A 13,130-nucleotide genomic window follows, 5' to 3' on the forward strand; every position below is an offset into this window, starting at 1 on the left:
ATTCTTGATAAATACTTGTAGTCTAAGCTAAGTAATGCTTTCCTTCTTCAGAGTTGCACAGGTACAAATAACTAATCATCTCATACTTTAGTACATGGCTGTTCCTAAGTATTGTTTTCATATAGCTGCATGGTTGAATGGGTCACGATAAAAGTAAAAACAAAAGAGGTCAGAGTTACATAAACAAGATCAGTTTGCTGCCTTCCCCAGGGGTCAAGTCTACCAGATGAAGGTTTAAGTAATAGCCCCCAACCCGCGGAAGATGTTGAAATACTTTTCTTTCTCATTACTGGATTATATCTTTGTTTATGTAGCATTTTTTCAAGATCTATGGACCATTTTGATGTGTTAGACATTTAAGAACTCTGTTATACAAACCATTAAAACCAAACCAAACCAAAACAAACTAAACCTTTCCTCCAGTGGGAAAATAGGCTTATTTTTAAGGTTTCCTTCTAAAATACCCCTCTCCTTTTTCTCTGTCTGCATCCTAATCTAGGTCCCCATAACTTTCAGGCTTACATCAGGGTCATTTTGGAAGTTCTCACTTCTTCTAGATTCCTTCTTCCAGCTCCATCCCCCAATTCTAGGCAGCTCTCTACTTAAAGATGTACAGTAGTTGTTCATTGCCAACTGGATGAAATTATTAATCTCAATTTGGACTTTCCATTTCAGGTCAGCTATTCACAGAAACTGGCTTTTGACAAAGTTTTTACTGGTCCACAGTAACATGATAAAGTTAGGGTTGTATAAAGCTGAAATTATTCAGAATTAAAATTTCAATATTATTTTAGCTTTTTGTGATAAAATATCCTTCATAAAATTGAGTTGATAGTTGATGGAAGAATTTTAAAAAAATCTTCCTTGGGAAAAGTGAGTTGGCAACTTTGAGGATTGATTTCTTTCCACTATCCCACCCGTCCCACTTCTCTCCAACACACACACACACACACACACACACACACACACAAACACTCTCTCTCTCTCTCTCTCTGAAAATGTTTGCTGATCTGGGAAACTTAGTAAAGATTTTGTAAAATTCTTCCTTAACAACCTCGTTTATTCCTGTCTCTCTGTCTGTTTTTTCTAATGTCCTCCAGCTACTTCAATACAAATGCTGCACTTCTGGTGACACCCAGATAAAATCTCCTTGCTTTCAGTTAGTCTTTAACTAACAGCTTGTGCTTCCTCACTCATCTGCTTTAGCACTTATGAGAATATTTGTCAAAATTTCTGGCATCGGTTGTCGCAAATTTTTTGTTTTTCAAATATGTCTTTTCTCTCCAGTTTTAATATCTGTAAAAAGAAGAACTTTTTACATTTTCTTTAATCTTTTACTCTACATAGATTGAAAATACAAAGAAGATTTGGTAAGGACATAGAAACTCTTATAAAATGTTTTTTATCATAGTAGCCCCAAAACATTGTTATATATGGGTATAATGATTTAATATTTATGAATTATAGCAACTCTTCATCATCTATTTCCAGGTTTCTACTTTCCAGGTCCACTGGTGTTTGGTGTACCCATGTGACTAATTTGTCCAAAGAGATGTGAGTGAAAGTGATGTGTCACTTCCAGATGGAAGCTTTTTGGGCAAGTATACATTTTCTAGCTCTTTTCTTCTGTGTTATAGAAACTAGGAATATTCCAGTTGGTGACTGACCCCTTAGTTGGGTTCCTAGAGTGAGTTTGATGTGGAGGAACCCGAAATGACCTGCAGTGAAGTTGGAGTGTGAGCAAGAAATAAACTTTTGTTTTTTAATTTTCTGAGGTTTTGGAAGTTGTAGATTATAACTGCATAACCTATCAATATTGATATAAGTTTCAATTCTTAAACAATGAAAATTTCTAATATTCTTTTTGATTATTTCTAACTTATTAACTTAAAATGTCAAATATCTATAATTTCAGTATGTTTTATATCCTACATTTAAAAATAAAAAATAGAATGTTGAAAATGAAATCATTTCAATGAGATGACAACTCAAAATCTTATAGTATCACCCAGAAACATGTAGAACAGATTTAAAAATACACAGTACTGAGATTGGCAGGTTGAAAAGAAGACACATATGAAGGGTAACTTCTTTGGAAAGAAGCAGCTATGCATAGTACTTAAGAATGAATTTCCCATGTCCCATTAATACATCTGAAACAGTTTTACTTTCTATCCCAAACTTTAATGATCCTAGAAAGCTGGTTTGAATCAGTTTTTACAGGGTTGTTTTGGATTTAAAATAACTAAAACTTGAGAGCTGGGAGAAATTTTATTTAACACTTTTTTTATCATTCATGGTTTAATGTTTAATGAATAAATTCTTCACTGAGCTTATGTGGTGAGGGTCTGGTGGTGAAAAGTACTTTTTCAAGTAGATATATTAGAATGACAACAGCAAAGCAAGAATCTGGTAGGGTCACATAAAGGAGTCGTGATCTGTGGGAAATTATTTTGTATGATTCTCCAAGATGGCTGTACATATAAGCATAAAAGTCAATAAACAAGTACCTAACCTTTAGCTCTAAATTAACTTTTGAGCGCTTTGAATGCCTGGCACAAAAATATTTGGGGGTTTGGCGCCATCTGGTGGCCAAATATCAACTTGTCAGCTTCTCTTTTAAGACTAAGAAATGAATTACTCTGTTCCAATAAACACTATTAATAAATAAAATTATTTAAAATGTTGATTTCAAGAACTTGAGAAGAAAAATCAAAGACAGATTTCTGTTATGTTACCTATTGTTATACGACAGAATTTCAGTCTTGAGTAGGTTCTTTTATACTTGCATTTGATTTATTTATGAAAGCATTATAGACATGAATTTGCTATCTTTTTCTTAATACAAGAGAAGACTCTTTCCCCAAAAGAAATCAGACTTGTTCAATAAAATCTAAATTTATTTCTTCACAATTCTATAAAAGATTGAGCTAGGGGTGCGTGTGTGTGTGTGAATATCAGAATTTATTTTAAAAATGCAAGAGGGAGAGGGGAAGGAGCTGGTAGTGACATTGTTAATTGTCTGCTTTGCAATAGCAAAGACTTGGAACCAACCCAAATGTCCATCAATGATAGACTGGATTAAGAAAATGTGGCACATATACACCATGGAATACTATGCAGCCATAAAAAAGGATGAGTTTATGTCCTTTGTAGGGACATGGATGAAGCTGGAAACCATCATTCTGAGAAAACTATCGCAAGGACAGAAAACCAAACACTACATGCTCTCACTCATAGATGGGAATTGAACAATGAGAACACTTGGACACAAGGTGGGGAACATCACACACTGGGGCCTGTCGTGGGGTAGGGGGAGGTGGGAGGGATAGCATTAGGAGAGATACCTAATGTAAATGATGAGTTAATGGGTGCAGCGCACCAACATGTGCTGTTGTACACATGTACACGTGTACACATGTATACATATGTAACAAACCTGCACGTTGTACACACGTACCCTAGAACTTAAAGTATAATAATAATAAAAAAAATTGTCTGCTTTGTACCCAGGGCTGTTCTAGATGCTTTCAGTGGATGGCCTCAGTGAATTTCTGCAACCATCTTTCCAGTGGGAAGTGTTGTCCCAGCTTTACTGCTGGACAAGTGTCTAAGAGGTTAAGGACATAAATGCTCAAGTTTTGTGAGAAAGCCGTTTATTTTAACAGAATGATTGCAATTGCTCATATTAAGCTATGACAGAAAAACTGGATTAACACTTTTTTTAGTCTCTTTTCAGCTTTTCAAGATAAAAGTTTCCTGTGTCTCCTGATTAAAGTGCTTCTGTGATTGTTGCTCTGCATTAAGTTGTGTACTTCCTCATTCTTTCCTTAGAGCTTCCTTTCACAATCCAGGAAGCAACTCGGTGGGGCACAGCATGGGGTAAACAAAATGCCGAGGGAGGGAAGAGTTCATATTGGTGGAATTTTTTAGTTACCTCTCTAGAAACTAGTGGAAACTTCTTTGCTTCTCTTCTTTTTACTGACAATTTTAAAAAATAAATTATTTTATTTTAGATTTGGGGGTACATGTGTCTGTTATATGCGCATATTTTGTAGTGGTGGGGATTGGGCTTCTAGTGTACCCATTATCCAAATAGTGAGCATTGTACCTGATAGGTAACTTTTTCAATCCTTGCTCCCATCCTACCTTCCTTCCTTTTGGAGTCCCCAGTATCTATTATTTCCATCTTTATGTCCATGTGTACCCATTGTTTAGCTCTCACTTATAAGTCAGAACATGTGGTATTTTCTGTTTTCTGAGATCATTCTCTTAGGATAATGGCCTCCAGCTCCATCCATGTTGCTGCAAAGGACAAGATTTCATTCTTTATGGCTGCTTTTAAGTCATTTTTTTTTGTTTTGTAGTGACTCACTTTTATCATTGTTAATTAGATTAAGTGGGTCTTTGGTTTAATTCTGTTTTTAGGGTAATGTAAATCACAAGATTGCTTGTGTTCTGTGCTACTACACTTTTGTTCATTGCTGTATCTTCAGTGTCCAAGAGAAACATTATATATATAGGTAGCAGGCACTCAATGGATTTTAACAGAAAGACACATACACACACACACACACACACATACACACACACACACAGAGAGAAAGATAGAGAGAAAGTGCTCACAAGACAGTAACGGAAGGAAGCAAAGGAAAGGAGGGAGAAAGGCAGAAGGGGAGAGGAGCTGCTTGGTAAAGGTGCAGTAGGAAGTTTCACCTATAGCACTGGGTATTGTGGAAGTCAAGTGGAGGAAAGTTAACATCTACTGGAGGCTGTTGTGTGCTGTTCACTGTTAAGCACTTTATAACTGTAATTTCATTAATCCTAAAACCAACCAAGCGAGCTGGTTATTATTGTTTCCCCTTTCACAGATGAGAAAATTGAGCTCACTGTTGTTAAGTGATTTACCGAAGGTCATACAGCTTACAAGTGGCAGAGTCAAGATTTAAATTTTGTCTCTCTGGCTTATGACTTACATTTTAAATGAGTTGTTCATTTATTCGTTCAGCAAATATTCATTGAACAATGTAGCACTCTTCTCTGATAATCTCAGAACCTGCAATCCTATAGGCTAAATATTCCCCTAAAGTATTCCTATAGGCTAAGTACTCTCCCAAAGTATTTCTTCAGTCAAAACCTCTCCTCTGAACTCCAGATTCATATACCTACATGCCTTTTTGACATTCCCACTAGGGCTTTTGTACATACCTCAAGCGAATGTATACCAGTAAAATTTTAGATTATAGACCCAAACTTGTCTTTTTCTCAGTCTCCATTTTCTCTGCAAATTACATGTAACCATCAATCCTTTATAATCAGAAAATTGGGAGTCAGCCTCAACTCTAATTTGTTTAAGTCTCTAATTGTATCTTCATGTTCTCAAGGCTTTACATGACCTGCACCCTCTTCCATCTCTGACCCCATTTCCGTTCTGCCTTATATCTGTTGGTCATGCTGGCAGTTTTGAAAGCAGATCAAGTTCTTTCTCACAAAAGGATTTTGCACTTGCTATCATCTTTTTAAATACTTTATCTTTCCTCTCAGATCTCAGCTGAAATGAAACCTCCTCAGAAAAATTTGTTCCTGACAAATTATAACTCAAAAATCAAAAATTTCTAAGACCTTTGTTATTCTCTTTATCATAGCATTGTACTCATTTTCTTCTTAGTACTTAGAAACGTCTATAATTGTTTTACTTCTTTGTTTACCATTAACTGTCTGTATCCTTTATATACTGTAGGTCCTATGAGTTCATCAAATTTATCTAGTGTTTGTTTTTTGCTGTAAGCCTGTGGCTTGGCACTGGGCTTGGTACATAGAAGGTATTTGAGAAATATTGGTTTAATCCACAAATATTTTTCAGCGGAATGTCTTGAAGCCTATCTGTGTATTCAGAATGCTTGCTCTAAGGCACGTAATTATATCCATTTTACAAACAGGAAGGTTTTTGTGTCTATCTCCAGCATCTAGCAGGAGCTTTTTGCATAGTTGGTGTTCAATGACTATTCTATAAATGAATGATGATCAGAGACGTTAGGTTGGTCCCCTACAGTATTGAGCTTAGGTTCTTTGGCACTCTGACCCTTTTACCTGCTATAGTGTGGGCATAAAGGGAAGCTTTGAGGAGGAGACTTTATATTCTTCTGTAATCTACAGCATTTCTTCCTTTCATCCTGGAAACCAATTCCAAGTAAATTCCAATCACAATCTATACATTTTTTTTTTTTAGAGACAGGGTCCCACTCTGTTTTCTAGACTGGAGTGCAGTGGCATGATCATAGCTCACTGTAGCCTCAAACTCCTGAGCGCAAGTGATCCTCCTTCCTCAGCCTACTGAGTGGCTAGGACTATAGGTATGTGCCTTCATACCCGGCTAATTTTTTGTTTTGTTTTGTTTTTTTGTGGAGATGGGGACTCACTATGTTGCCCAGGCTGGTCTCGAATACCTGCCTTCAAGTAATCTTCCCGCCTTAACTTCTCAAAGTGTTGGGATTACTGGCATGGTCCACCCCGCCTGACCCAAGTAAATTTACAACTTAAAGAAAAGTAGTCTGGGTGCAATGGCTCCCAGTGGTCTAGGAGGCTGAGACAGAGGATTGCTTGAAGCCAGGAGTTAGGGACCAGCCTGGGCAACATAGCAAGACCCCCATCTCAAAAATAAATAAATAAATAGAATAAGGAAAAAAATGTGTTTGTTATGCAAACAGCCCAAGACAAAGAAGCCCCAGCTTCCAACCAGTTCACTGATATCCCTTTATAAAATGACGTTCTGTAGTTGCCTTTTTTTTTCACTGCTCCTTGCAGAGCAGGGCTACCCTGTAGGCAGTGTGCCCAGTGTAGTCTGCAGTTGCTTTTTAAGATTGCATTACTTACACTTCACGTTAATTTAAGTATGCAAATTAACACAGTGCACTTGAAAAACTTTGTGATATAGTCATTCTTTATTTTTTTTTTTTTTGAGACTGAGTCTCGCTCTATTGCTCACACTGGAGTGCAATAACGTGATCTTGGCTCACTGCAACCTCCACCTTGAGGATTCAAGTGATTCTTGTGCCTCAGCTTCCTGAGTAGCTGGGATTACAGGCACATACCACCATGCCCAGCTAATTTTTTGTATTTTTAGTAGAGATGGGGTTTCACCATGTTGGCCAGGCTTGTCTTGAACTCCTGACCTCAAGTGATCTGCCCGCCTCCCAAAGTGTTGGGATTACAGGCGTGGGCCACCATGCCCAGCCTCATTTTTGTTTTAGTAGTCATCAGATATAAGATTACTCTACCTTAAAAGAACAAGTTAATGAGATGAACTCTATCAGCTTTTAAATAAGTCTGAGATAATTTGTACCACTTGGATTTTGGTATACATGTTCATTTCATTTAATAATTCATTAGTAACTCCAGCATATAGCAGTGAACCAACATGAAAATAAATTATTTTTTGAAACACTAGGGCTATTTTGTGTTCAATTGGTTATTAAATGTTCTCATGTGATATTCTTGCAAATTGAATGTCATCTCCCTTGAGGTTTTATAAGTGCTTGGTAAATATCTTCATAGTCTAAAACAGGGATTGGCAAACTGTGGCCTGAAGGCTAAATACAGTCCGTTTTTTTGCGTGGCTGCAAACTAAGAACAGTGTTTGCATTTTTAAATGGTTGAAAAAAAAAATCAAAAGAAGAATAACATTTCATAGCACATGAAAATTCTATGAAATTCAAATTTGTGTCTGTAAATACAGTGTTGTTGAGACATAGCCGTGCTCATTTATGTATCGTCTGTGGCTGCTTTTGTGTTGTAGCTCCACAGTTGCATAGCTGTGACAGAGACTGTAATGGCCTGCAAAACCTAACATATTTACTCTCTTGTCCTTTATAGAAAATGTTTGCTGACCCGTGCTCTGAAATATCTCATATCAGCGACTGTCCGTATGTCCTCAAGTCCTACCCCTGTATTGCAGTGGTTTTGCTACGGCCTTAGGGCTTTCTTCTGGGCTGAGCACCCTGCCTGTGTTCCCAGCAGGTGGGAAGGGTCCACAAATCAACACTTCTAGCGAGCAGCCCTCAAACCATGAGAGCCAATGGATAAATACCCCAGCTCTCTTGCCCCTGGGTTGGGCATGTTCTACACCAACTTCAAGTCTCACACAGTGGTAACTGCTTTGATAAAACACACTTCACTGACTTCCCACTCTGCTAGTGTCTCCTGAGATCTCCCAAATCAACAACTTGCAGGGGAATCTTGGTTGCAGAGTATGTTGCTAGGGGAAATCCAAACTAAGACAAATGTGGATTATTCTCACATATATTATTTATGGTGTCACTTTGATGTATAAGTTACTCAGGTGTGATGAAAAATTTATAACCAAACATTTGGGCCATTTTTTTTATTACTACTAATGGAAAGACAGATTTTATTAATTGATAGTTTTATTTTGTATGACATTTATTGGCCAAATTTATCCTGAAAGGTGCAGTTTGATAATTTTCTGATATTTTGAACATAAATGCCTATTTGAGGAGAGTGATTCTTGAAGTATTGAATTAATCTTTCATATTGCAAAGTCTTTCATCTTTTGTAAAATTTATATTTTCTTGTTTTTTTTTAGGCATTAAAGTTTTTATTTTTCTGACAAAACGTTTGATTTAAGCACTTATTATTTCTTTTTTTTTGTTTTTTTGTTTTTCTTTTTTTTAATTTTTTTTATTTTTATTATTATTATTATACTTTAGGTTTTATGGTACATGTGCGCAATGTGCAGGCCATAAAAAATGATGAGTTCATGTCCTTTGTAGGGACATGGATGAAATTGGAAATCATCATTCTCAGTAAACTATCGCAAGAACAAAAAACCAAACATCGCATATTCTCACTCATAGGTGGGAATTGAACAATGAGAACACATGGACACAGGAAGGGGAACATCACACTTCGGGGACTGTTGTGGGGTGGGGGGAGGGGGGAGGGATAGCATTGGGAAATATACCTAATGCTAGATGACGAGTTAGTGGGTGCAGCGCACCAGCATGGCACAGGTATTTTCTTGTTTTATACTAATAAAATTTTCTGCTACGTCCTCAGAAAACTTCTGTTCAAATTTTATTTTGCATCAATAATAGATGGAAGCAAACCTATCTAAGAGGCAGCCAAGGTAATTTTTTTCATATGATGATTAGCAATAGGTTCAGGATGTTTAAAAATAAGTATTTCAAAATCTGTGGAAATGTTCATATTTTTTCTTTTTATATCCCTCATTTCCCCTGCCTAGTGGTTAAAATCAGTTAAATAGCGTTAGACTACACCTCTGCCATTTATCCTTTGTTCAAGACTGCATAGGTGTCTATACCTTGAATATAACTTTAATATTACTATTTAAGTTACATCACATATTTTATCCATTTGCTTCGTGAACCTAATACTTGATGTCCCTTGACCATTACAAGGAGTAGAACAGATAATTTAAGAGATATCATTGAAAAAAACCCTGAGTAGTAAAATATTTGATTTATTTTGGCCACATTAATGTTTTATTGTTTAAACAAATAAATAGACTGCCTCAAATTACTATCAGATTTCTAAGTTTTTACCTTTTTTTGGTGTATGGGGATGTGGCATATTGTTTAAAAACTTTGGAAGGACAGGTTCAGTGCCTCACACTTGTAATCCCAGCACTTTGGGAGGCCAAGGGAGGCCAAGGTAGGAGGATCACTTGAGCCCAGGAGTTTGAGACCAACCTGAGAAACATAGTGAGACTCCTATCTCTACAAATAATAATAATAAAAAAAACCTTAGCCAGGTGTAGTAGTGCATGCCTGTAGTCCCAGCTATTCAGGAGGCTGGGATGAGAGGATCACTTGAGCTTGGGAGGTTGAGGCTTCAGTGAGCCTTGATCGTGCCACTGCACTCCAGCTAGGGCAACAGAGTGAGATTCTGTCTCAAAAAAATAAGATAGTATAGTTGGATTGTAACACAAAGGATAAATACTTAAGGGGATGAATACCCCATTTTCCATGATGTGATTATTACTTTTTGCATGCCTATTAGTCTGTTCTCACATTGCTAATGAAGACATACCCAAGCCTGGGTAACTTATAAAGGAAAGAGGTTTAACTGACTTGCAGTTCCATATGGCTGGGGATGCCTCATAATCATGGCAGGAGGTGAATGAGGAGCAAAGTCATGTCTTACATGGTGGCAGGCAAGAGAGCTTGTGCAGGGGAACTCCCTTTTATAAAACCATCAGATCCCATGAGCCTTTTTTACTACCATGAGAACAGTATGGGGGAAACCACCCCCATGATTCAATTATCTTCACCTGGCCCCATGCTTGACATGTGAGAATTATTACAATGTAAGGTGAGATTTGAGTGGGGACACACCAAAACCATATGACCTATATCAAAGTATCTCATGTACCCCATACATATATACACTTTTTATGTACCCACAAAAATAAAATAATAAAAACTTTGGAGACATCTTGTAATATGAAAAACATTGAATAACTGTATTTAAAATACTACCATTTGTGTAAAAAAGGATACACACATATATTTGTATATGTATAGGATATATTTAGAATGATACACAGGAAACTAGCAGCAGTGCTTTTCTTTGAGAATGGGAACTGGGAGACTAGGGTCAGAGGTAGGAAGGAGCTATCCTTTTCACAGAGTATACTCTCACAATATTTGTATTTTTCTTCTGGCTATATGAAGGAAGTTAAAAATAAAAGAAGAAAGTAAGCAAGCAAGAAGATGACTGGCATTAGAGGGACTCAGGGTTGAACACCAATTATGCTACTTACTAACTGTATGATTATAGTCACATTACTTAATCTCTCTGCTCTCACCTATAAAGTAGAGATAGTTGTATTTATTTCATATAAGAGTTATCAAATAAAATTGTATACATATGTAAAAACACTTAGCATAGTGCTTGGCACATAGTAAGTCTTCAGTAAATGGTTATGTGACCATATGAAATGATTAATAATTAATCCTCTGCCCTGACTTCTACAGAGGGTAGATTCTTCATTTGTTGATCTGTTCCACAAGTGTTTTCCAGTATCCTGTCACTGATAGGCACAATAATTGGCCCAGGAAGTCACACTGCTTCACTTTTGCCATACGTAGTTGGTCAAAACAGTCACAAGACTCAAGGGGAGGGGAAGTAGCCTCCACCTCTCACTGAGGAGACTAGCAAAAAATTTGCATTCATCTTTAATTTACCAGAGCCTTCCTTCTGTTTGCAAATTATTTACATCTCTCCCACATGCAAAATATACTCACCTCCCTTCTAAGGTCCTTTGAAATGCCAATTTATTATAGCATCAGCTCGAAATCCAGGACCTCCTCATTTGAATCAGATCCAGATGTGGATGAGGCTTCTCATGTGTTGTTCCTTGGATACAGCTCCTAAATTCAGTTCTAGTTGTTCTGAACATGTGTACATTAAAGAGGCAGATTATCTGTCCCTCTCCCACATTGTCACTCCTCCCCATGCCCACTCCCTGCACATAGCCTGCTAGGACAGAGATAGGAGAGCCACAACAGATGTTCCCATTTGAAGCCCGGCATGGTGGCATGGATCTGTATTTCCAGCTTCTTGGGAGGCTGATGTAGGAGGATCATTTGAAGCCAGGAATTTGAGGATATAGTGTGTGCTATGATCGCACTTGTGAATAGCCACTGCCCTCCAGCCTAAGCATTGTAGTGAACTCCCTCCTCTTAAAAAAATTTAAAAAGGAATTTCCATTTAAAAGGAGGACAACAGAAGGCTTATAGCAGTTAGTTATTATGACAGGAAGAAAAAGCCTCTTCAAAAATGTCCAGTCCTAACCCACAGAACCTGTGAATATATTACCTTACACAGCAAAAGGGGCTTTGCAGATGTGATTCAGTTTAAGGGCTTGAGATGGAAAGAGTATTCTGGTTTGTCTGTGGGCCAAATCTAATCACCCGACTCTGTGAAAATGCAAGAGGAAGACAGCACGGTGAATCAGACAGAGGCTGCTGCTGGCTTTGAAGGTGGAAAAAGGAGGCTGTGAGTTAAGGAATATCATGACATCTAGAGGCTGAAAATGACCCTCATTTTACAGTTAGCAAGAAAATGGGGAACTCAATACTATAATCTCAAGATTGGGGAACTCAATACTATAATCTGAAGATACTGAATTCTGCCAATAATCAGAATGAGCAGGAAATGACTTCTCTCCTAGAGCCTCCAGAAAGGCAGCCCTGCCAACACCTTGATTTTAGTCTGGTAAAAAATGTATATAATTTCTAATCTAGAGAATGGTAAGATAAAGAACATATGATGTCTTACTGCACTGAGTTTGTGGTAATTTGGTATGGCAGCAGTTGAACTCCAGCTGGGCACAGGTTGCCAATTCCATGATCAGGTCCCAGTTCTGGCCCCTGAGTATGTTTCTGTGCTTTGGGCTCTATCCTCTGGGCTCCTTGGTTCTATCCCCTGGATCATCCTTCCTTTGGTTTACCATGCTCCATGTAGGTAGTTGCATAGATTTCTCAACTTGCTTTCTATCCTCTGTAGAACATGGGTGGCCTATGGGCTCTTCTTTTTAACTTTCTTGTCTCCTTTAGTCTAAGCCAATGGTGCTTTTGTTAGTTTAATTTTCTTAAAAGCTTTGTGGGTTTTCTATAAATCTTGTTGGGGTTTATTCTGTCAGATAATGCCACACCCTCAAATCTCTTCAAGAGCAGTTCCTCTTCAGTCAAGATACTGTGAGACAAAGCCCCCACTAGACATAGAAGTCTGTTTGTCTAATCGAGAGGGTCAACAGAAAGTCTTATAACCACATCCTTAAAATAAGTAATCTTTATCCTGAAGCTGCTTCTTATTTTGAGAGCCTTTTGTCATCTGGAGAGGCTGGGAATGAGAAAGAGTTTTATTTTCAAACCTAGCATGTGCTGGTTCCTTTATCGTTCCCCTGAATTTTGCTTAAAAACAGAATAGTTCCTTCCTCAGTTCATCTTTCTGTATTCGTATCTTATCATACATGGCTAAAAGAAACTAATTAGCACTTTTACCATTTTGCCTAACAAATATTGGCCAAATCTACCTCTTCATTAGGAATATTTTCTATTTTCCATGTTTTCATAGGTGACAGTGTT

General features: G+C 37.4%; 1 long non-coding RNA gene across 2 annotated transcripts; it reads left to right on the forward strand.

Annotated features, from left to right (window-relative positions):
• The first annotated feature begins 3,039 nt into the window (after nucleotides 1-3,039).
• LOC129036663 (uncharacterized) lies at nucleotides 3,040-9,561 on the forward strand. Of its 2 annotated transcripts, XR_008502618.2 has the most exons (3): nucleotides 3,040-3,275; nucleotides 6,230-6,353; nucleotides 7,873-9,561. It is a non-coding gene; the product is annotated as an uncharacterized LOC129036663 (long non-coding RNA). The 2 variants fall into 2 exon arrangements; XR_010126419.1 differs by lacking the exons at nucleotides 6,230-6,353; nucleotides 7,873-9,561 and adding an exon at nucleotides 3,514-4,015.
• The last annotated feature ends 3,569 nt before the right edge of the window (nucleotides 9,562-13,130 follow it).

Source organism: Pongo pygmaeus, chromosome 4 (assembly GCF_028885625.2).
Source record: "Pongo pygmaeus isolate AG05252 chromosome 4, NHGRI_mPonPyg2-v2.0_pri, whole genome shotgun sequence".
NCBI lineage: Eukaryota > Metazoa > Chordata > Mammalia > Primates > Hominidae > Pongo > Pongo pygmaeus.